The following is a 21,514-nucleotide window of genomic DNA, read 5'->3' as shown; positions in this document are numbered from 1 at the left end:
GTTATGCTTGTACCTCAGAGTCCTACTTGTACAACAAAGATGGTTGTAGAAAATGTTCGCAAAATTGGGATTTTCTGTTCATAAGCATGGGAATGTTTTCCCCCAGAAAAAGGGTGGAAAAAAAAATCTGTCTTCAGTGATATTCAGAATGAGTGTAAGGTCATTTTGCTTTAATAATTTTTAAAATACAATAATTTAATTTGTTCCAATAGCTATTTCAAATTTAGTTTTAAACGTAACTTCTGTCAGTGGGAAGTGTAAAGGGCAGGCTTTGTGTTTCTAGCACTCTAGAAATACCCACAGATACATTTGTAAGAATATCTTTAGCTCAGAAGGATTTGTAAATTATAAACCTGTGAAATTAGGTATTTAGAAAACAAACACTTACTGACCCTTTAGCTACAAAGGTATCTAAATCCTATATTAAATTCAGTGCTAGCAGTATAGTCTCTGGAGCTATCGAGAAGAGGATTATGCCTATAGTTTGGCTCAGGATTAGATTTTGAAGTGATTTACTAGCATTATCTCAAAGATGTTGCAACTCCCCCACCCCCTGCAAAACAAAACAAGAAGTCAATATCTAACACTGTATTATCCTCAGATTTTAGTATCTTCATTTCTAATAATAATAATTAGTGGAATTTGCTCTAGATGAAATACGGATGGATACAAGCCATCAGTTTGATTTTTTACATAAATATTGAAATTGTAGTAACCCATGTTAATTTGTATCATTTTTAACAAAAAAATTCAAGCTGTTGGTTATTCTTTTAACCTGCACGGTTTTAATTATCTAAAAGAGGAACCAGGGATAGAGTATTTAATCTGCAAACATTTTTTCTTTCTGTATTTCTCTTTTCTCTACCATCTAAGAAACAGAATACTTAGAAGTTCTTTGGAAGTTACTAAAACAAAGTGTCATCGACAGCCTAAGACATTAAAATCTGAAGTTGTCACTGACATTTTAACTATGCAAAAAAGATTTCTAATCTCAAGTTGTGGAGGTAAAAATGACAGATAAATGGTAAACAGAAGTACAGTATAAAGGTGTCACTTCTCTTTTGCATCTCCAGCTGCTTTCCTCCTCAGCCTTATTTAAATTTATCGCTGATTTTTTTTCAAGGCCATAAAATCCTGGAGTGTAACACAACCTCACATAATGCTTCCCTCGACTTTTATAGCAGAGGTATGATTTACTATTGCAATAAAACTCTGCTATCAAGTATTTTCTGACTGCTTTTATCTCTTCTGTTGATGAATAAAATGTAAAATGAGATTCCCATCTGAATATATAATTGAAGACAAAGTTACTTATTGCAAACTACTTTGGGAAGCAAAATAGATCTAGGTGTGTTAGTTTAACACTGACACAAAAATGTCTTATGATTTGTAATTCTTATCTTTGATACCCAGGAGCCTCAGAATTTAAGCAGACTGGTAAAACCCACAAGCCTTTGACTCTGTAATCACAGGGGCATACAGTCATTTCAGTGTTTGAATTCTGTATCCAACAATTGGATCATTACTGCTTTTTCCATAATAGAGTTCAGATCTGATCCAAAGGTAATATTGCCCAAGCTGTTTCTATATATTCCAGTTATGCTTCACTTTTTTCAATCAAGATTTACATTTCTAAATGCTAGAATTCTGAATTCCTTGCAAAGATAAAAGGCATAAACCATGTTCTTCATATAAAATATTGTCATGCACCAACAAGCAAAATAGATTTTACATGGACTCACTTTTCCCTTCATTCGTTACTCATTAGCTTTTCAATACTTTTCTCAACAGTGTTGCATGAAGATAAAAATTGAAGTTTAAAATGAAGAAAGCAAAAAAGCCCCCCCCCCCCCAAAATACTGCACCTTTCCTCCAGATGTGAGTGCTTTGAATGCCATGTCTTAGAAGCTTTGGCATCCATTAAACATACTGCCCCCGTGGCTTAAAAGGAGGTTTGGTTTATATTAAATTCAGTGAGGCCTCTATGGTGGAATTGCAGCTTAGCGTAAAAGAACAGCTTGTAGTCGAGAATCTCTGGCATGCAGAAACTGTCAGATGCACAGTGTGGACATAGGGAATGGAGTACGTTCTAATTTCCGTGTGTAGGGATTTCTGCATGGAACTAACCTCGGCATGAATGGAGACGGTAGTATACCCTGCTGAGTTGACTTTTGTGCTTTTATTGCAGTGCTCATACCAGACTTACATACTGTTTCTCTGCTGGTTTCTCTTCTCAGATGAACAGTAGGAACTGCACTTACTATTTGCTACCAATTCTTTCTCCTGTTTGCTGCCCTGTCAGATTAACTTGAAAGAATTTTTGAAGCAGTGGAAAAAATGTCATAAGAAGGCTGCCATTTTTAAGAAGCATTTTTATTAGACCTTTTTGAAGGCCCTTTTTTTTATTTTTTTCATGAATGCTCTCAGATTTTTGACGTGTCTTCCTTCTGAATCGCAACTAAATCCGAAAATTCATTTGAAGGGATTTTTTAAAAAATAATTCTAGATTAATCACTTTTATTTAAATTCTGTTTTGTACTGTAATACACAGAATTATATAAATAGAAAAGAGAACAGGATGGCATTTCATGGCTGCCTGTGACAGCAGGGTTTTGGATTTGCTAACCTAGTAGATCTCTTTCAATTCTATGAATAGTAATTTCAGAATAAAGGATTAAAGACAGTCAACATCGTCAGCTTTTTGCTTCTTTGAAACAAAATTTCAGCAAAATTACAGCACTCTGAGCTGTTTCACTGTTCTGGTGGAAGATGCTTCTAATGTTTTCTTTTGCTCTAAACAGTCTAGGTGTTTAATAAACGTTTTAAAAAGTTACTTGTAGAAGTAATTAGACTGCCATTTTTTATGTAAGGTGTATGCAGAATGGCACTTTCAGTCTGTGCCGGCTTTTTCTTCAGCATTAATTACTAGGAGGTGAAATTGTGCTGCTAACCTCGAGTTGCTCTTATCATAACTCAGTAATCCTGTAACAATCCTCTACGCGCATTTTTCTTCCTCTTCCTACGGGGTTTTAGTTTAGACAACGAATGGTCCATCCTTTTTTTGGTGATTTTTGGATATTAGTGAACTGCTGCACTAGCTAACAGAAAAGGCAGGGTGCAGAACAAGAAGACTGTGTACTTATTGCCTCATGGCCCTGAGAAAGCTAGCAGGTAATTTTAAGAAAAGAGAATAGCAAACAGCAGTGCTGTACTAAAGGAGTCTGCTACTCAGACTTTTCCTAACTAAGCATTAGTTAAGACAAGAGGTTTGTATAAGTACTTAGTAAGTCTGTTTCATGACCAGTGTAACAATAAGCTTTCAGAAAGGAAATTTTAATTACAACTATTTCATAAATTAGAACCTGGGGCAAACAAAAGGGAAGAGGCTTGTCTGAAGTCAGCAACCAGAGCAGGGTATGAAATTCATGTTTCCCAACTTTTAGCCAATACAGCAAATGCCTTCTTCACACGAGAGAATGTGTATAAATCACTTCTCTCACTTAATCAATTGTCTGCCATTGCAGAGGAGTTTGGATTGGTAGCATCTGTTTTTCTCATTTTCTGTCTCCCTTTGGCAAAAAGCTTAGTCTTCTGAGGAGCGCTAACTAAAGTCTTTGGGCTTAATTTAAGAGCTTGTGGGTGAAGCTTAATGGTTTATGATATATGGGAGGTCAGAGCAGATGATCTAATAGTCCCCTCTCACCTTAAACCATATGAAACTATGTAGACTTCTGAAATACGATAAAGCTAGTGCCAGTGTCACAGATCATGGTGATAAATGCTGAACTGAGCCTTCTGCTTGGCTGCAGCCTGAGAACAAGACTGACTATGAGCATCCCAGTGCTATGAAGAGACTCAGCCTGCTGCTGTATGCCAGAGATGAGCAGCAGCAAAGGAATCTGAAATAGCTGCACCTCATGTTATAGCCAGCATGTTTTGTGCCCGCCCCCCCCCCAACCAACCAAAAACCTGTTGGAAAATAAACTCGTACTTCAAAGAACTATGCTAAACAGTACTTTTTAGAGTGTGGCTTGCTTAAATGAAAACCTCGCAGTTTTTGTTCTCAGGAATGATAACTGTTACATACAGAGGACATTAATTCTTTTTCAGAGTCTTTTGGGTTTTGTTTAGCTACATACACTGTGAAAATGTTCTCTTGAGAAAGGTTGTTCCTGAGTCTTAAGTAAGGGACCGAGTCCTTTATGACTAGTGAATTGAGGCATTTCTGGAAACCACAAGATAAGTGGGTTTCCAAAAAGGGTCTGAACCTATTTCCATGTTATCCTGCATCCTACATGTACCAGTGAAAAACACTGCTGCAGAAAAGGGTTGCATGTCCTTGATGACAGGTTAGACGGTATGTTTCAGTCACAGCAGGCTGGAAGTGGAGGCTCTGCTGAAGTTTGCTGAAAAACTACTGTGGAATAAAAGCTGATAAGAAAATGCCTCAGAGATGGGATAATGTTGCTTGTGTGGAAATATGCCTGCTTTCTGTATACATATTCCAGACAGGAGAACAACTGCCACTCTCAGATCTGTAGAGGCAAAATAATGATAACGGAAGAGCAGACCTAGCTCCTGAAGTATGTACGGAGGCATCAGCATTGCATTTCACTTCAGCTGTCGTCATCCTTTTCCCTATGCCCTCTCCTTCACTGAGCAGCATGACTGCTTTTGCTATTGCTTTGAAGATTTACTCAGCATGTAGATCTTGTGATGTGGGACACTGCACTGCTAGCTCTGCTGCCCTTGTGCAGTGAGAAGAGCCTAATACCTTATGAAGATCAACAGGCATGCGTTCAGGGCAGACGAATTTTGTGGAGAAGCTTTGTTCTTTTCTTCTCTTTTTAACTAAAGTTCTTAGGTATTGTCATTAAAACATAGGGATAATGCAGTTAGATGATCTGCAGGACTGCATTTTATAAAGTGTGAGGAAGAGATTTTGCTGTAATCAAGGTACAAGATAAAAAGATGGATAGGCATGTTAGTTGTGCAGACATACCTGAGAAATGTCTTTTAAAATCTGTCAGATAGGACGAGTCTTAAAATTTAGGCAGTATCTGTATGTAAAGACCTAGAGAAGGGAATCTAAAGAGAAACATTACTTAAAATGTTATTAAGTGACACAATAAAAATAAGGAAAGCAATCAGAAAATTGCAAGATGACAGGCAACTAGCAAATTCATTTCCCCATAGGTCAGTTCCTACATGCAAACACAAATTCTGAATGCAAAGAATTCTTCCGATAGAGATTATAACTTTCTTAAGAACTAGAGATTAAAAAAGAATGTTGTCCTAGCCAAAATAAGTTGTCTCAGTGCAAAAAGATCCAATATACATTTATGTTATCAAACACAGGTAAATATCTTTCAGAAACATAAAACTTGACTGACAGAATGCAAATCTCTTACTCTTAAAAAATATAAAAGCAGCTTCATGGAAGAAATTTTCAGCTGGCAAAACTGGGATCTTGATGAGGTTTCAGCAACATATTCTTGGCTGACATACATTTATTCTATAAAATGTTGTTCTTCATCTTACTCTGAATTTGTGCCCAACCAGATCTTTGGAGTGTTTTTGTCCAGCTTCCTCCTTTCCAGTCGCAGTGCAGATGAGGACCTGTGTCATCAGTGGTATCATTGTGACTCCACAGGCCTGCTGACATTTGGCTGGAGGTGGTAGTGCACCTTCTGGCTATATTAGAAATGGATAATTGAAATAGTGAAAGGAAATGAGCTTGGAAGTTACAAAACTGTTCTGATAATCATATGGGTCTGTTAAAAACACTTTATTAAAAGAGTGACATTGTTGTAAAGGGGTGTGTGTGTGGTGTGGGGTGATTAGGGGTCTTGGGGTTGGTGTGCTGGTTGGGTTTTTTGGGGTTTTTGTTTGTTTGTTTGTTTTCTGTTTTTGTTGGTTTTGTTGGGTTTTTGTTTGGTTTTTTTTTCCCCAGGTAAATAATCATTATTCATATTTGTCACTATCCAAAAAGGAAGAAAAAAATCTACATAAAATTGCACATACATATTGAGGAAGACTAAACCACATTTTTACCTACACATTAAAACTAAATGTTGACTTCTATTTATATAAGTGCAGCAGACTGCAGATAGACGAATCTTATGCTTTATATAGAGAGAAATCTTATCCAGCTAAAGAGAATGAATATCACTGAAGGGCACATTAAAGCTTCTCTTGCTTTTTAGCTTTACTAAATATTAATCAGGGGTTTTAAGTGTTTCCCTAGCAATGTCACACTAACTAAGGGAACCACATCCCGCCCTAATCAAACACCATTAATACAGTAAGTAAGTCTTGCCATGATTTTGCAGAAGTTACCCAGCCTGGCACATTACCTCTTAGATTCCAGGAAAAGTGATTTCCCTGTCATCTTTTCCGGTGATGAGAGGTTTTTCTCACTCTTCGTATTTAGCAGGCATCAGGCTACAAAATTACTTCTCAGCTATGTAGTTGGGATTCATTTCTTATGCCAGCATTATTTTACTTAAGTGTGTCTTCACTGAAGAGGTTTTGGGGCATATGCAACTTTTATATTCAATCCCACCTTATATTTGTAAGCATTAAACCTCACTGAGGGATCCTGTAAGTGTAAATCAGTTGTGACATAAATCTCAAATTTCCCTGAAGAATTTTCTCTGGCTTCCCCATAAACATGAATTTACTTTTACTAATAGCCCTTTGCCGTGTTCTGCTCAGACAGCATATTAAATTTCCTTCTTATGATTGCTGACTGCAAGGAAATAGTTAACCCAATATGAAGATACTGATTTCCAGCTACAGAGGTAGAGTCTGAATCACGGAGTATAGCTTCTTTATACATGGAAACATGTATTTTGTGTAAACATGCATATACTGGCGATCACAGGTTATGCAAGTAACATAATTAGGTTTTGGCTGAAATAACTTATGCTGGTAACAGCATTTTGAGGTGATGGTGGGCTTGAGCACATAAAATTTAGTCTTCACTCAGAAGAACACAATAAAAAAACTTTATTAGGTTTCTTTCTGGGTATGACACAGAGACTAATGACCTTGTGTTGATAGCAAAAGACAACCCACTTTTTATATAGACTGTGTTGTATTTGTTCAGTGCCTCCTATATTATTAATCAAGAGGTGGAGATGGAGTCTGACAGGGGACAGATTAAGCTGTTCTGGAGTTGTCCTGTTTCTTCCTTACTGGGATGAGATACCGAGTAGCAGAGAACAATTGCTCACCATCCATGAAGGTACTCTTGCACACAGATCGACTTAATTGACTTTCCTGCTTAATACTTGAGGCGATGAAGTGAGTTGATAGAACAGGTGGTATCTCTTAACAGATGGATACTGCATGCTATCTGTCTTTAAAGAATGGAAGTGATGATTTTGATTTGCTTGTCTAGTATCATGCTGTAACTGGGTTTTGAATGAGGTCATCCTAATTATGAGTCATTTCACAGCTGAGTGACTTTATTCTACTATTATTAAGAGTGATACTAGTCCTTTTTAGTCACATGTGTATCTGTTACTGCCAGCAAGTGTCCTTTCTTTCTTTTACCCCAATAGATAAGGTCTTTTTTTCTGGTTGTTATTTGTTTCATCCACATGCAACATACTCTTCTCAATGCTGGATGTTGGGAATTCAGTGCCAATTGGCTGATACCTTCATTTCCCTAGTCTAAAGAGGGCACAGCATAGGACGCATGACAAATAATTCTACTGTCTGGCATAAGATGAGGAGTTTGTGACAAGTGGGTATGCTTTTACAGGTTACCATAAAATTAAATTGCACTTACTGGTGAGTAAAAATGTTGTGAACTAATTTCACCAGTTCATTTCAGACCTTTTCATATAAACTGACAGAGGCAAATTACAGTGCTATAGCTCATTCATCCATGATTTCATGCTCCTGCACCCTAGGAAAGAAGAGGCAAATCTCAATGGGTTACTCCATGGTAAAACATTTCTAATTAGTAAATAATTCTGAAGCTGCACATTCAAAATAAATCCTCACTACGCAAGCCGTATTGTCACTTCCAAAGACAGCATTTTCAGATTTCTCAATGACTGTGTGCATAGGTTCACTTTTCACAGCAGCTTTCTCTGCAAAGAGAGGAGAGAGTCAGTCCTGAGCACTGTTGTTGTTTCTTGCCAGTTAGACTAGCATACAAATTGAGCCAAGTATGCCTTTGTGGAAGCATTTCAGTCTGCAATCCATGAGATTTATAAATAGAAACTAAACTCTGAGTGAGGGAATGTCAAACAAATAGGCACTTTGTTTAATGGAAGTATGGTCAAAAATAGTGTTTCCTGGTGATGGCTTTAGCAGGCAGAGTGAAAACTGTAATGTCAGTTTGTTTTTACTTCATAAAGAAGAGAAACAATTAAAACTCCTGGGCTAGGATAAAGAGTATATATATATAACAAACAGGAAAAAACCAAACCATATTTCCGAAAGGCTTAAAAAGACTTGGCAAAGATAATTGGGGTGGGGGTGGGGTGGGGGGGGGGAGCGGAGAAAAGGTTGTACAGAAAATACAGATTTTGTTTCCAGTTACTTTGATCTTCTTCCCCGTAGCAGGACTATCTCTCATACTTGTATGCATGTCTTGGCAAGATGTCCTCTCTCCCTACCTCTTCGCAAGTTGCCGTGGTATATCCACTAAGAACAAAGTATATTTAATCATCATTTTACTGTTCCAGAATCTAGCACCTAGAAGCCAGTATCAATGTTGCTACTGGAAACTCACTTCAGTCCCCCTGTGTGTAGGAATTACAATACAGTCTTTAATTACCTAATTATATATCAATCATTGTTTCCAGAGAATCTTGGCCCTATTCAGTGCACAAAATATTCAGCCCAAGTTAATGAGCTAACCTCGACATTTGCCTTCCTCCTTGTTGTTCACTACATGTTGGCGTTATTTGTTGCAGTGTTCATATCCTGTTTTGAAGACAGAGCTATTAGTTTTCTCATGGAATTTGCTATGACATTTATCACTACTGTATCTGAATACTTTGCAAATATTAACACGCTTATTCTTTGGTGCAGAATCAAAAGGATATTAGTAGCCTTTGCAGCTTTGAAGGAGTGGAGCACAAGCCACCGTTGCATGCATGATCTCAACTCTCAGACCCTAAATTAACTATTCAGGCAGTAAAGAACAGAAACGGACTTCAGTAGCATTTCATCTTACTTGGAGGAGGTCACGTAGACATTGCTTTTAGTCAATGGGAAGTAAGTGGCACTGACAGGAAGTGATTCATCCTGTCTTAAGGATGATGTCAAACATGGCATCCCTGGCAAATGCCCATTTCTCTCCACTGACTTGAAAAGCAACCTATGCTTTTCACCCATGTTGGTCATTTGTAGAAATTGTAACAAATTCCCTAGTACCCTATACACTTCTTGTGTGGTGAAAGCAAGGACAAAATCTAATTCAGAGTGGGATTTTTATATATAGCTTTTCCAGGGAACATTTTTTAACCCTTCAACCTATATATTTTAATACTTAGATTTGAAATATTTCTGATCACTATGATACTATTCAGTACTAAATATTGGTTCGTTCCCAGAGAGTTTTGTCCTATTGCACTCAAATCATGGAGTGTTTTCTCTTAGACAATTTCTCTTCTCAATGGTTTTCTCCTTCTCTCTTCCATGCATTTCCTAGTCCTAACTGTGTAGGCCAGCTAGAGGCTTTTCTCCCAATTCCTTGTAATATCTGCTTCCTTTCACCACCTTCCACTTCTCCCACTGGTAAATACAAATTGATACCTATTCTTATTTTGGCCTTGGCTTGCCATACAGCCTTGATGTTATCCACTATCTTTGTGCTGCCTTTTATTTCATTCTTCTTTCCTACCTAGAAGTTTCAGGCTGCTTCCCTAATTCTAGTTCTTCTCTTTGTGTCCAGTTTCAGTCATCCCTCCTGTTATATGTTTCCAGACTCAGTTTCCTTGCCACTTCCCTGGTCACAGTGTACATGCCTTGCATCCTCTGCAGAGATGTAGTTCATGTCCCCATGGTAGGCTAACTATTCCTTATTAGATCTTGCTTCAAAGGACAGAATAAAATGTTTCTCCATGATTTACTATTCTGGAACAATATGATGCATTTAAAATGACATTCAGGCTTGTTTTCCTGGATTTTTGCACTTAAAAGGAGAAAAATCAAGAAATTTAACACACCCCCCATCACATTTAAAGACGTTATGAAGTCTGGTTGAAACAATAGCTGCCTTGCTAACTCATCTCCCCCAAATCACATGTGCTGCAATTTATAGGAATGACACAGTCCTATACTGTTTGCTTTCTTCAGTCTTCCATAGTCTAAACTGCTGCAGAGCGAAATTAACCTCCTTCTTGTCAGTCTCCTACTGCTCAGAGAGTTTTGAATAGCAGCAGGAAAATATGACAAAAGGCTCTTGTCAGTTTAAACTCTGCTGTAGTCTGTCAAATCTTTGGGTTACAGCAGTGGCATTCCAGCTGTCTGTCTGCTGATTTAGAAAGCAAGAACTGCCTTGCATTCATTCAGTTTATAGTTTTGAGACCTTCTTTTCAGATTTTTTTAAAAAATGTAGATTCTGCAGAAGCTGATAAGGGCCTGGAAGAAGTGAATATATTCACTAATAACTCAGAGCAAATTTCCAGGTTGACATTAATTTGATTCACCCATATAAGTGGACTGCAATTTAAGTACTGCATTGCATTTTGATATCCTGATATTTCTTGATGATTAATATCTCACAGAGTGTAATGAAATTAACCAAAGTACTAGAAACATCACAAGAAAGTGATCCTGTTGAGTGTTCAACTGAATGAACACAGATAAGCAAATGGGCTCTTTTAATGTTTGAGTGTGTCTCAGGGGAATTATGTAGGTGAGTATTGGCATATAAGAAGCTAAAGCATTAGCCACTTTAAAAATACGTTTCTTCTAAGATTTTTTAAATATTTTTTCTGCTTAGATACAGTTATGGTTTGTATTGTTGACATCACTTAGACAATTGCATACAATGATGCTTCATGTGAGTATCAGATAGAAACCTCATCTTGAACTCCTCTGTTGCCTGTAGCTTTCTTATCACTTCAAAACAAAATGGCAAGTGAAGGAAGATCTTTACCCTGTCAGGCTTCACTAATGTATTGCATCTCCTGTAGCGTTCTCCTGAAGTGTCAGAATGCTGTGCTGAATGTAGGCACCATTAAAAAATACCAGCTAGTTCACTACTCCCCCACACCTATCCTTTGAAGCATTTTAGAAATAAGCTGTTGTGTTGGAATAGCTTTGTCCAAGTCCTTTGAAGACAACAATTGCAAAGAAATCAAACTGCTCCCTCTCTCCTTGGCCTGGAAAGACCTGAATATTCTAGCTGTCTCTGCAGCCAACTCCACTGGAATTTGAAGAATTACTTCAAAGTTTGATTGTTGGTATCCCAACCCCTGTTAAACTCTGGACAATGCTTGGGGAATTAGTTTCAGAGCAATATTTAGGGTCTAAAGGACCATCTCTGTTTAATCTGGCAAAAGCCATCTCAGCAGTATTATTAAGCCACTGAGGGAATTTTTAAATGCTGGTATCTTTGTTCTTCTTCCTTCTGGCAAGTATCCTGAATTGCTCCCAGATCAGAGAGATGTGAAAGTCCCTTATGATTAAGGGTATCTTTGTGAGAGTGTGTGAGTGGCCCTGTGCCAGACCACTGCCTTTCATTTCTGTAAAACCCTTCACCTGCAGATGACAGACAGTAGAGTGACTGAGCAGTAGCTGTTAGAAGGAAGGTGAAAGAAAGTTGTCATTGGGGTGTTGGCAGGTTCACAAATACGTTACTGTTCTTCCATACTTATCCCAAGGCAAGGTAGTGGCCATTGAATTGTGTATTGCTTTGCAAAATTGCTGCTACTTAGGCACTGGAAGAGAGAAAAACTTTTGGGTATGTTTGGTCATCGGCCTTAGAAGCTGTCCAAGCTGCTTTTTTCTTGTTGTTTTCAAGTGTTGGTAAACAGTTTGAGAGTAGATGATGCTATTGATTGAAGCAAATAGGGCAATGATTAAAGCTTCTGATATCCTACCACTTCTGTACTCAGCCAGCTCTAAAAGAATTCGAAGTGACGCTGTTGGATTCGTGTGTTTTGATGCAGGCATCTGTATACTGTGACTCTCTGAGTTAGTTAATGTCTTGTACTTGGTAGGATTCACTCATCTGGAAAGTAAAAGAAAAGAACTGCAAGGGTTTAGTACAATATTTAGATGCCCTTACTTTTAACATAACTGGTTCTAAGTCATCATTGCCTGCTTTGCCTTAGAAATAGCAAAGCATGGAAGCTGACATTAGTAATTTCTTCACAAAAGTGTGCCTAAAAGATAGGAAACACATTTTTGGAGTTTTCAGGGAAATAGTTCCTAGGCAGAAGGATTAGGATTTTGCAGAATATTTTTGTTTTAGAAATACCTGGGTTTCAGCTGAATCCTGTATCTTGTCACTCTTTTTTAAAAAAGTATTATTTGTACAAGGTTTTCAGAGATAGCTGTGAAATAAACTGTCCAAACCTCTTGCATTAACTATTCTGTAGGTGGGGTTTTTTTCCCCAAGATGAATAGTGCTTACTAGTTTGTAAGTGAGAATCTTTCCTGATTTGCATTAACAAGGGTCAGAACCTTATTGTCAATATGGTTTTCTATTTGTAATCTAGAAGTTTTGGGGAGTCTGGTCAAGATTCTGCTGCAGAATTGCTATAGGAGGTTATATAAATTATGAGTTTTGTATACAAGTATACAAGTAGTTGAAATTAGGTACATAGATGGCTTAAAGTTAATGATTAAAAAAAACCCAAAACAACCAAAAGCAAAAAACCAACCCACAAACCTCAAAGATGGTATGCAAACATATGGACCTAATCAAATTTTACTTGAGGGCAATCCTGAAAGGAGTTTATTATTGTTGTACTGTCTATGAATCAAGGAGTATTTTCACTTGAAAAGTGGTGTAAGCACACAATTTTCTTTTAGGTTATATACCTACAAGTGGATACACTTGCTTTTTTGACATAATTGTCATTCTATAGACGTGTGTGTGTGTGTAGCCATAGTCTTCATCGGCACATGTAATTTATAAATGCACCCAGTGCTGTGCTGTGTAAGCACTTCTGAATTCAGGACTGTCTTAATCATGGAGACTAGATTTATTAGAGAAAGGAAGAAAAAATAACGAATAGAAATAAAAACGGATCTGCTCTTCTCTCCTAAACAAAGCATAAATGCTGAGAATAGTAAGGGTTCTAATTGTAATTCCATAAACCTCTCATAGTGTTTCTTATTTATTTATGTAGCAAAATGCATGTGAAAATTTCAACTCCCCGATCTAATTAATTCTGTTCACTAAGATTCTGACTGGCAAGTCTTCTCTAGGTCGAGCTTTTGTGGTTTTGCTGTTCATATTTCTTAATTATTTTGGTCAAAAAAGCTCTCTGTGCTCATTTGCCTCAATTAATTTCACTCAGTTATGACAATCCCAAGCAAAAGTCTTTTAAGAAGAATTTTGCATTAGTTTTTGCTTCTTTTACCCTCTAGACTCTTTCATTGGTTTTGCCAGCATGTCTGCTTTTTTGGCACACCTGCTTTTGCTGCCTAGATTGTGTTAGTTCTTCTCTCAAAATCAATCTTGAGCAGCTTGCAACCGAATGCCTGATTAAAAAGCTAGCAGACCTTGAGTGCAATTACTTCAGCTCTGTGCCGTTCACGCATTAAACCCAGTGTTAATTGTTTCCCATTTTTGTAACGAACCTTATAATAGGATAAAAACAGAAGAGATCATTTCTTGAAGTTAAAACAGCAGAAAATAAAGACATTTACTCTGATTAATCATCTCAGTATGAAATGAAACACAATCACAAGTAAACATAGAGGGTCTTTGTGCTGGATACCAGTGAAAATTGTTATTGGTACTGTTTGAAGTATTTATTCTAGAGGCTGGCACAACACACTCATTTGTCATATTTGAGTTTAGACAGAAAGCAGGATTGAGTAAAGCAGTTTTTGAGTTGCTGGTTTGGAGGAGTTTCACACCATTATTACTTATATAAGCAATATTTGGATATTAACATAGAAAAATGTCCTATATCTATATCCATATATAGATATACAATTTTCTATTCCATAGAAAAAAAGTATATCCTGTAGGTGTACAATTATTCATAGTTTTCCAGAAATTAGTAGTTCTACGGTTTCGCTTGGACTACCTATGTATGGTATCATATCACTTTAGTAATGATTTTTGTATGCTTGAAAAAATCTTAGTTAAAAGTATCTTTAAAGTGGCAATAAAGAATAGCCTGAAAACATAGTGAGCTGAGTGGTATCACAGACTAATGACCTCTTCTAAGATTAAAACAACTCTTGTAATTATTGGAAAACTTACATTTAGGTATTTTCACAACCATTTAGTGGAAGTGTTTATGCAGCATATCCTGTTCTCACCATTACTTGGTAATGGGTCTTCCTGTGTTTATTTTCCAAGAGGTGCCTTGGCTGTTTGCAGGTGGATAGCTACTGAATTCTGCAAGGGAATGTCTGAACGGAGGGAGGAATGTGTGTAATTCTATTTGTTACTGTTTTAAAAATCAAAGCATGGAAAGGAATATGTTAAGTAAAATTCATCATCATAAAAGTGAAATTAGGAAATTAAAGAAGAGAGAAATTAGTTATGAGAAGAAACAAAGGAAGATCTGCTTCTGCTTTTTTTTTTTTTTTTTTTTCTTTCTTTTTTTAAGGAAAGTATATGCCCAGAAACAACCAGAAACCATAATGTTATAATGATTTAGATCCATCAAGCAGGACACATCGCTTAACCGTAGTAATCATACGGAACTCTTACTGCTATCTTTGTTATTTCCCTATAGCTCTCTTGTTGTCTTTACTTCATCCAGTCTTCAATCAGTTTGTAAATTTTGTGAAGGAACAGCGTTCTTTCCTGTGCTATATGAGTATTACCTCTCACAGTGCTGCTCTTCTGTTTTCTCTTCTGTCCTTCCCCTGCTCAGTGTTAAGCCTTTTATAATCAAGTAAATGGAAATTATAAACCTATTTCTTCTACCTCAAATTATGAAATAATTAAATATTTATTCTTTGGATAGCATTTGCCATCTGAGCATCTTAAATTCACTTGCAAATAACATGTTAGCTTTCAGAAGCATTGTGCCTAGCTGAAAAAAGGCAGTGATCTTTCCCACCTATCAATAAGCAGAAATGTTGAGTGTTTCACATCACTGGCAGCTGACAGCAGCTGGCCACCATTGGGGGTTCTCAGTACCTGGAAGATAGACCCCAGATACCTGATTCTGAGTCTAATTGGAAACTTTCTGTTTATTACAGTGACTTACATTTTTTTACACATGAAATCTGTCACAGAGTCCATCTTCTGGCTCCATGTCCTGTACTTTAATCACATGATCACCCTCCCTCCCCTGGGTGAGAATAACTACTTATATCCTCTCACATGTTAACATCTCTGTCATTTTCAGTCTAGCTTAGAAACTCAGTATCATGAATTATTTAAGATGCTACTTGTCTGACCTGGCACCTGATTTTAATTGTTAAGATTCAGGCTAGCATTCCAGATGGTGCCCTCTACCAGGGTTGCACAAACTGGACCTGGTCAGTGTTTTGCCATTTCTAAGGAAAGTTCCAGCTGTTAGTCATTTTGCTTGTTACCGAGTGTCATTTGAGATGATACTAGTAGGCAAAGTCCTGAAGGATATTTGGCATTACTGCTCTGGTGGATATCTGTAGCCACTGTTATTGAGTAAGCAATTTCATTTATGCCTGATAGTCATCTTAGGGTGGGCGGGGGGAAGGATGAAATAATAATAAAAAAATAATCAAGAAATTAGAGCACATCTGTCTTTCTTTTCCTTCCATCTGTCAATCCAGGGCATGTACCGTATCAATTTTTTCCTAGTGGAAAACATTTGGCTTCTTCATTACAAAGTTATTTACTTACAGTTTGTTGTTTGATAATTTTTGCTACTTTTACTGTTTTTATTAGGACTGCTATTCAAAATACATTATCCAGAGGGTTTCTAGTTTCACTTCGAGAGATTTTGGACTATGCATTTTCCTAAGGAATGATACATAACCTTGCCTCTATGGAGCAAAACCCATACCCTTTGATCTTTTTCAAAGTGCACATAAGGCATTTCTCTAATCTGTTATATATACATGGTTTAGGCTCTTGTATGCATTAGGTGGAGAATGAATTAGTCATTTTGATTGTATTACTTTCAATAAAACTAGTTACAGTAAATATTATCTATGACTATTCCATGGAAAAAGATAATTTTGTGATAAGCACTTATCCAAATGTAGTCTTACCTGCTTTTTTCCCTAGTTCCAGGAAATCTTCCAGAGAAATGCCTGATACAAAAAAAAAAAAAGACTGATCTAATTAGCCTACCTGCTGTTTTTCTTCAGTACATTGTTTCAGCTGTTGTCACTGCCTCAGTGCAATCTGTGTGCTGTTTTAAGGAGTAAAGGGAATACATCTGTACTGAGTGGGACTTCTATGGCTGTTCTATAGCCTGCATATATGTGAGGACCGGTCTGGCCAAATGTGATGCATGCTTAAACACTTGAGTAGTTTGGCCACTCTGCCTTTGCATAATGGAGGTATTAATGGAATAATTGCCTGTTAGTGAAATCAGCAATCCGTACTGCTGCGCAAGGCCTCTGTTACCTTCTGAAGGATAACTTCAGGATTTGGCCTTTAATGAAACGTGCCTGTCATTTCATACTGAAATGTCGATCTCGCTTTGAGTGCCGCATAAATTTTGACTACTTTTTTTGGCCATTGTGTTATTCAGAAGTTGAGGGTATGCTTCATATATAGTTCATTAATTACACATAAGAATTTGATCTCCATTTAGAAACTAGAGAGAAGCTATTAAAAGAATATATACTTAATTGATTCTGGGAAGTTCAGGCACGAGGAGTCTGCACACAGAGAAAACACTGACACACAAAACACAATGTCAAACCTAAGTGATAATTTAATATGCTCAAAGCTTGTTTAAGAAGCCATAATCAGATTTATATTTTTATATCCAAAGAACACTTATTAGTACACACTGGAAAAGAAAATCCAACACTAAAAGGCAAAAAAGTAGATTATGTGTGATGAGTGTCTTCACTACAAAAGATAGTATCTGTGAGTAATGTAATTTAGATTAGAAAGGTTGGTAAAGTCAGAAACATTCAGAACAATGACTGTTAGATGACAAGAAAAACTTGGGATTTTATTAGCTTTAGTGCTAGTGAAAATGCTGATAAAGAAGTTATAATCCTATTGATATCAGTGGGAAACCTTCCAGTTACTTTACTAGGTTCTAGGTTAGGCCCATGTTTATTCCTTCTACAAATGAAATTCAAAATTTTGTGAACAAGAATTAAAGTCTCCATTTTGGAGAATTTTCTCAGCCTTGAAGCTTTGCCTGCTCTTTTTGGTGCTTTATTTGTATTACTAGCAACTGTAATGTAATGACATCTTCCTCTGCTCATTTGCTCTAAAAAAATAATAACTTTCCATTTTTAGATTGTTGCTGATGTAGGTGTGGTTATCTGCCATTTTTGACTAGTTATCACCCTACTTGCAGTTCCTGTGGAAATATCTCAAGCTTCCATATCTGTGATCTGTCAACAATAAAGATCAAACCAGGGGGTTTGGATGCGTTCTTTACGTGCCTTGTCAACCTGTGAAGACTGAGATAAGATGGCTTCCACAGGCACTGAGCTCTGTGATGTATTGTACAGTTTGATAACACCTGAAATATCAGAGTACCACCATGCATCTTCTGCCATCTGTCATAGTAGTACATATCAGAAAGGATCCTCATCTACTACTATGTGAGAAATTGATATTAAAACAATAATGCAACTCGGTTCAATTTGCCCATAAATAGATATCATTTCATGGCCTAATGCTGAATTATCACTCAGAAATGTGTCCTGTCTGTTCTGTAAATAGCTAGTAATGTAACATAGAACATGTCATGACATAATAGCAATATTCGTAAACCATTGCTTCAGGTTTAGGTACAACCTCTTTGTACTTCTTTTTTTAATATTCTCTGGAAAACAAAGACTCACAGGACATGTCCGTATACCTTTACAATATTTTTGTGAAGTGTAATTTCATCCCTTTGTGGCTCTTTGTTTTTCATGCTTTCATTGAAATCAGTATTGTTGCATAAAATAAAATGTGAAACAGGTTTGTGCTTGTCAGTTTGCCTAATGAAAAGCCAGCATTTGCAAATTTGTATAAATTACCCTTGAAATGTTAGTAAACATTAGGCTCAAAAGTCAGCAATCTTTGGCTATCTGTATTACTAGATGTGGTCAGGTGCTCTAGGTAGAAAGTGCACAAATAAGTCCATCAGTTTCAAACATTGGGATCAAAGGTGATGGCATCCAAAAAATTCTGTGAAATAAGAAGCTTTCTAGTATCTACATTTGAAAAAAAAACACAAAACCCAATCAATAAATGGTTTATGTTCAAAGTAAATGTCCAATGACCTGCTTTCTCTGGTTTTGTAGACAGATAATGTAGATGTCACAGGCCAAGATCGTATGAATGTTGGTAGTTTTGAATATGTGACTTAGTGGATCTGTTTCTAATAGAAGTTGAGTAGCAATAGATGGATATTAGCATCAGTTGACGTAACTTCATACACTTCTGTGATGTTATTCTTTTAGACCACTGAAAGAAAGAAAGAAATTCACCAGTGTGAGGTCATTTTACTAACATTAAACTCAGCTAGCACAAATTAGGTTATATCATCAACACTAGAACATGAACACAGACTATCAAACTTATATTATTGGCTTATTCCAAGGGGACTCATGGCATTGGCATTATTACTTAAAACTATCCAGATGATAGTCAGAGTTCTTGTTTTCCCTGTAACTTCTAACGTGTCAAGAGCATGTCATATGTAATTTGTGGAAAATACTGAAAATTGGATGAAGTATAATAATAATAGTGATTTTTGTCAGTTCTCATTTGACTTCTACTTGAGGCCAACAGAAAATATATTTCTAATTACCCTCACAATGATACCTATGACAGTATCTGCTGTTTGGATAGTACATTAGTACCACTGTCTTCTCTGTGTAGCTGATTTCCATGCAAAAAGGCCTTATTTTTCATGTTTCTTTTTTCATCTAGTATGTTAATAAATGATGCTTTAGCTTCCTCAATGGCCAAGCTGCTGAAGCATATTTTATATTTTTTTCTAGAAGTCTCTGTGAACACCTTAATATGCTTACTCTTCATTTTGCATCTTATTTGGGACTATAATTTCATGTAGTAGAGGTTTCCCCCAATAGTCAACGTGGCACAGGAATGAAAGACCCATTATCACAACAAAAAAAGCCTATTCAACCAGTGAAAATCCTAACATTCTCTGTGGTTTTAATTTTCCAATCTTTGACATCATAAGATATTGCCAGGCAGATGTACATATGTGGTGTACATGGTGGAAGAAGAATTGATAGTGCTTGTAATATGTATTGTTCTCTGAAGAATCCCAAGTGAAAAGCTGGGGATTGATTTGTTTTTTCATTTTATGTAGCACGTGTTTGCGTATGCAAAATGAAAACTCCAAAACTTTGGAAGTTCAAAAGAAGTTAAAAATAAACCCAAACCCCACAAAATAAATTTAGAAATCTGCTCTTAGGAAAGCAGTTCTTAAGGACATCCTGTCCCAGGTAATAAATCATAGGGGGTTTATGGTGCAAGTACATTGTTGCCTGGTTCTTTTTCTAGCAGAGATGTAGATATGTTTTAAAAGGGGTGTTTTAATTAACTTACACTTTGTGGAATCGATTGAGATAATAATATTAGTTTCAAAATTAAAAAATTACAGAAATTGCATGTTTCCCAGAGTGCACCAGCTTAACTGCATTACCCTTGACAATCATGTCCACTTTCAGCTTTTCCAGTGTGGATCCATTTATCTAATGTGACAGCTATAGTGTCCATTGTGTTAATAGATGTACAGCTCCTTTTTAGAATCACAGCATGTAAAAGGTCTTATCCTCAAAGGGCAATGCTGCTGCTGTTGCTGTTTCTGCTTTCCATGCTTGTAGGAGAAGACATGACTGCTGACTTAGAATTAGTTGTAACCCAGTGAGCTGTCAGTGGCAGATACCCGTTACACACACCAGTACTGGTTCAGGAGGCTAGTACTAGTTCAGTTCTAATTTATTTTTCTCCCTACAGCATCCCTAAATTGAGAGGCACCTCCCTTACCTTCCTCTTGACCCCATGCTGATACAGGAAATCCTTGGAATCTTTATGAGAATTAACTTTTTTTTTCATATATTAATCCTTGCTTTATTGAGAAGCAATATGATCATCTTAATTGCATTTCCTCAGACTCACAAATAAAAATGAAGACTGACATCATGATGTCACTATGACTACCTTTACATCCCTGTGATACAAAACTTCCTAGTGGACAGCTGGTCATTTGCTGCTAAATCTATGGATTTTGAAGTGTGTTTTTCTTCCTGTTATATACACAATTAAAAATGAGGTATTCAAATCCTGGGTTTACCTTTAATATAGAGGACTTCATCTCCCCGGATCAAAGATTGCTACCTTTACACAACATCTGTGGCCCGCTTGATTTCCAAGGTTATATGCCATACTAAAGAGTACTAATGGAACAGATTACTAAAGGAGTTTTTGTCACATCTTTCTTTTTCCCGATAATCACTGGAAAGTTTCCTGCTTCCTCGTACTGTGCAGCTCTGCATATCTCTTCTAGTGACTGACAGTGCTGAAAGAATAAGTACACAGGACCTCTGTAATACAATAAATATCATCCTTAACACTAAGATGCAGTATCAAGAATTATTGTTGGCATGGTAACACATGTATCAACATAATTAATAATGCTTAGTTAATAGAATACTTCCTTAACTCATTAAATACTATAAACATGCTTTATGTCACCATCATAAATATAACTGCAAGTATAGCAGCCAATAGTTTCATATGTGACAACAATAAGGCTATTTTTATAAGCAGCCTCCAGATAATGTACATTCCTCAGATGGGAAATATTCACAATAATTTATTCTCACATTTTAAAATGCAATTTATAGTTAAAAGAAAGTCTCAGAAACTTTATTACTTCATTCACATTACTGAAGCCAGATGCGTTTTAGAGAATGTAAATCAGGGCAAATTTATTATTATAATTAAACTTGTAAAATTTCAGCAACAGCTGTTTTCTACATTTTAGTAGTTCATATACATTATTGAACAACACATGCTTTTACTAATTTAAAAGTTCTCAGAGTGTAGAGAAGTTATGCTGGTATTGTTATAATTGGTACAGTGCTTCTGCAATGCTTCTTCAATTGAGTGCACTTGTAATGTGCATTATCTGTCTTGCTAGAAGCTCATCACCAAAATCAAACTAAACAAATAAATTGAAGATCACTGAAGTCT

At 36.6% G+C, this 21,514-nt stretch overlaps 1 protein-coding gene across 1 annotated transcript in view; it reads left to right on the top strand.

Annotated features, from left to right (window-relative positions):
• LOC121083564 (protocadherin-9-like) overlaps positions 1 to 21,514 on the top strand; it is a 393,954-nt gene that overhangs the window by 113,615 nt on the left and 258,825 nt on the right. The window lies entirely within an intron of this gene.

This window comes from Falco naumanni, chromosome 2 (genome assembly GCF_017639655.2).
Source record: "Falco naumanni isolate bFalNau1 chromosome 2, bFalNau1.pat, whole genome shotgun sequence".
Lineage (NCBI taxonomy): Eukaryota > Metazoa > Chordata > Aves > Falconiformes > Falconidae > Falco > Falco naumanni.
This window is presented reverse-complemented; position numbering and strand designations above follow the sequence as displayed.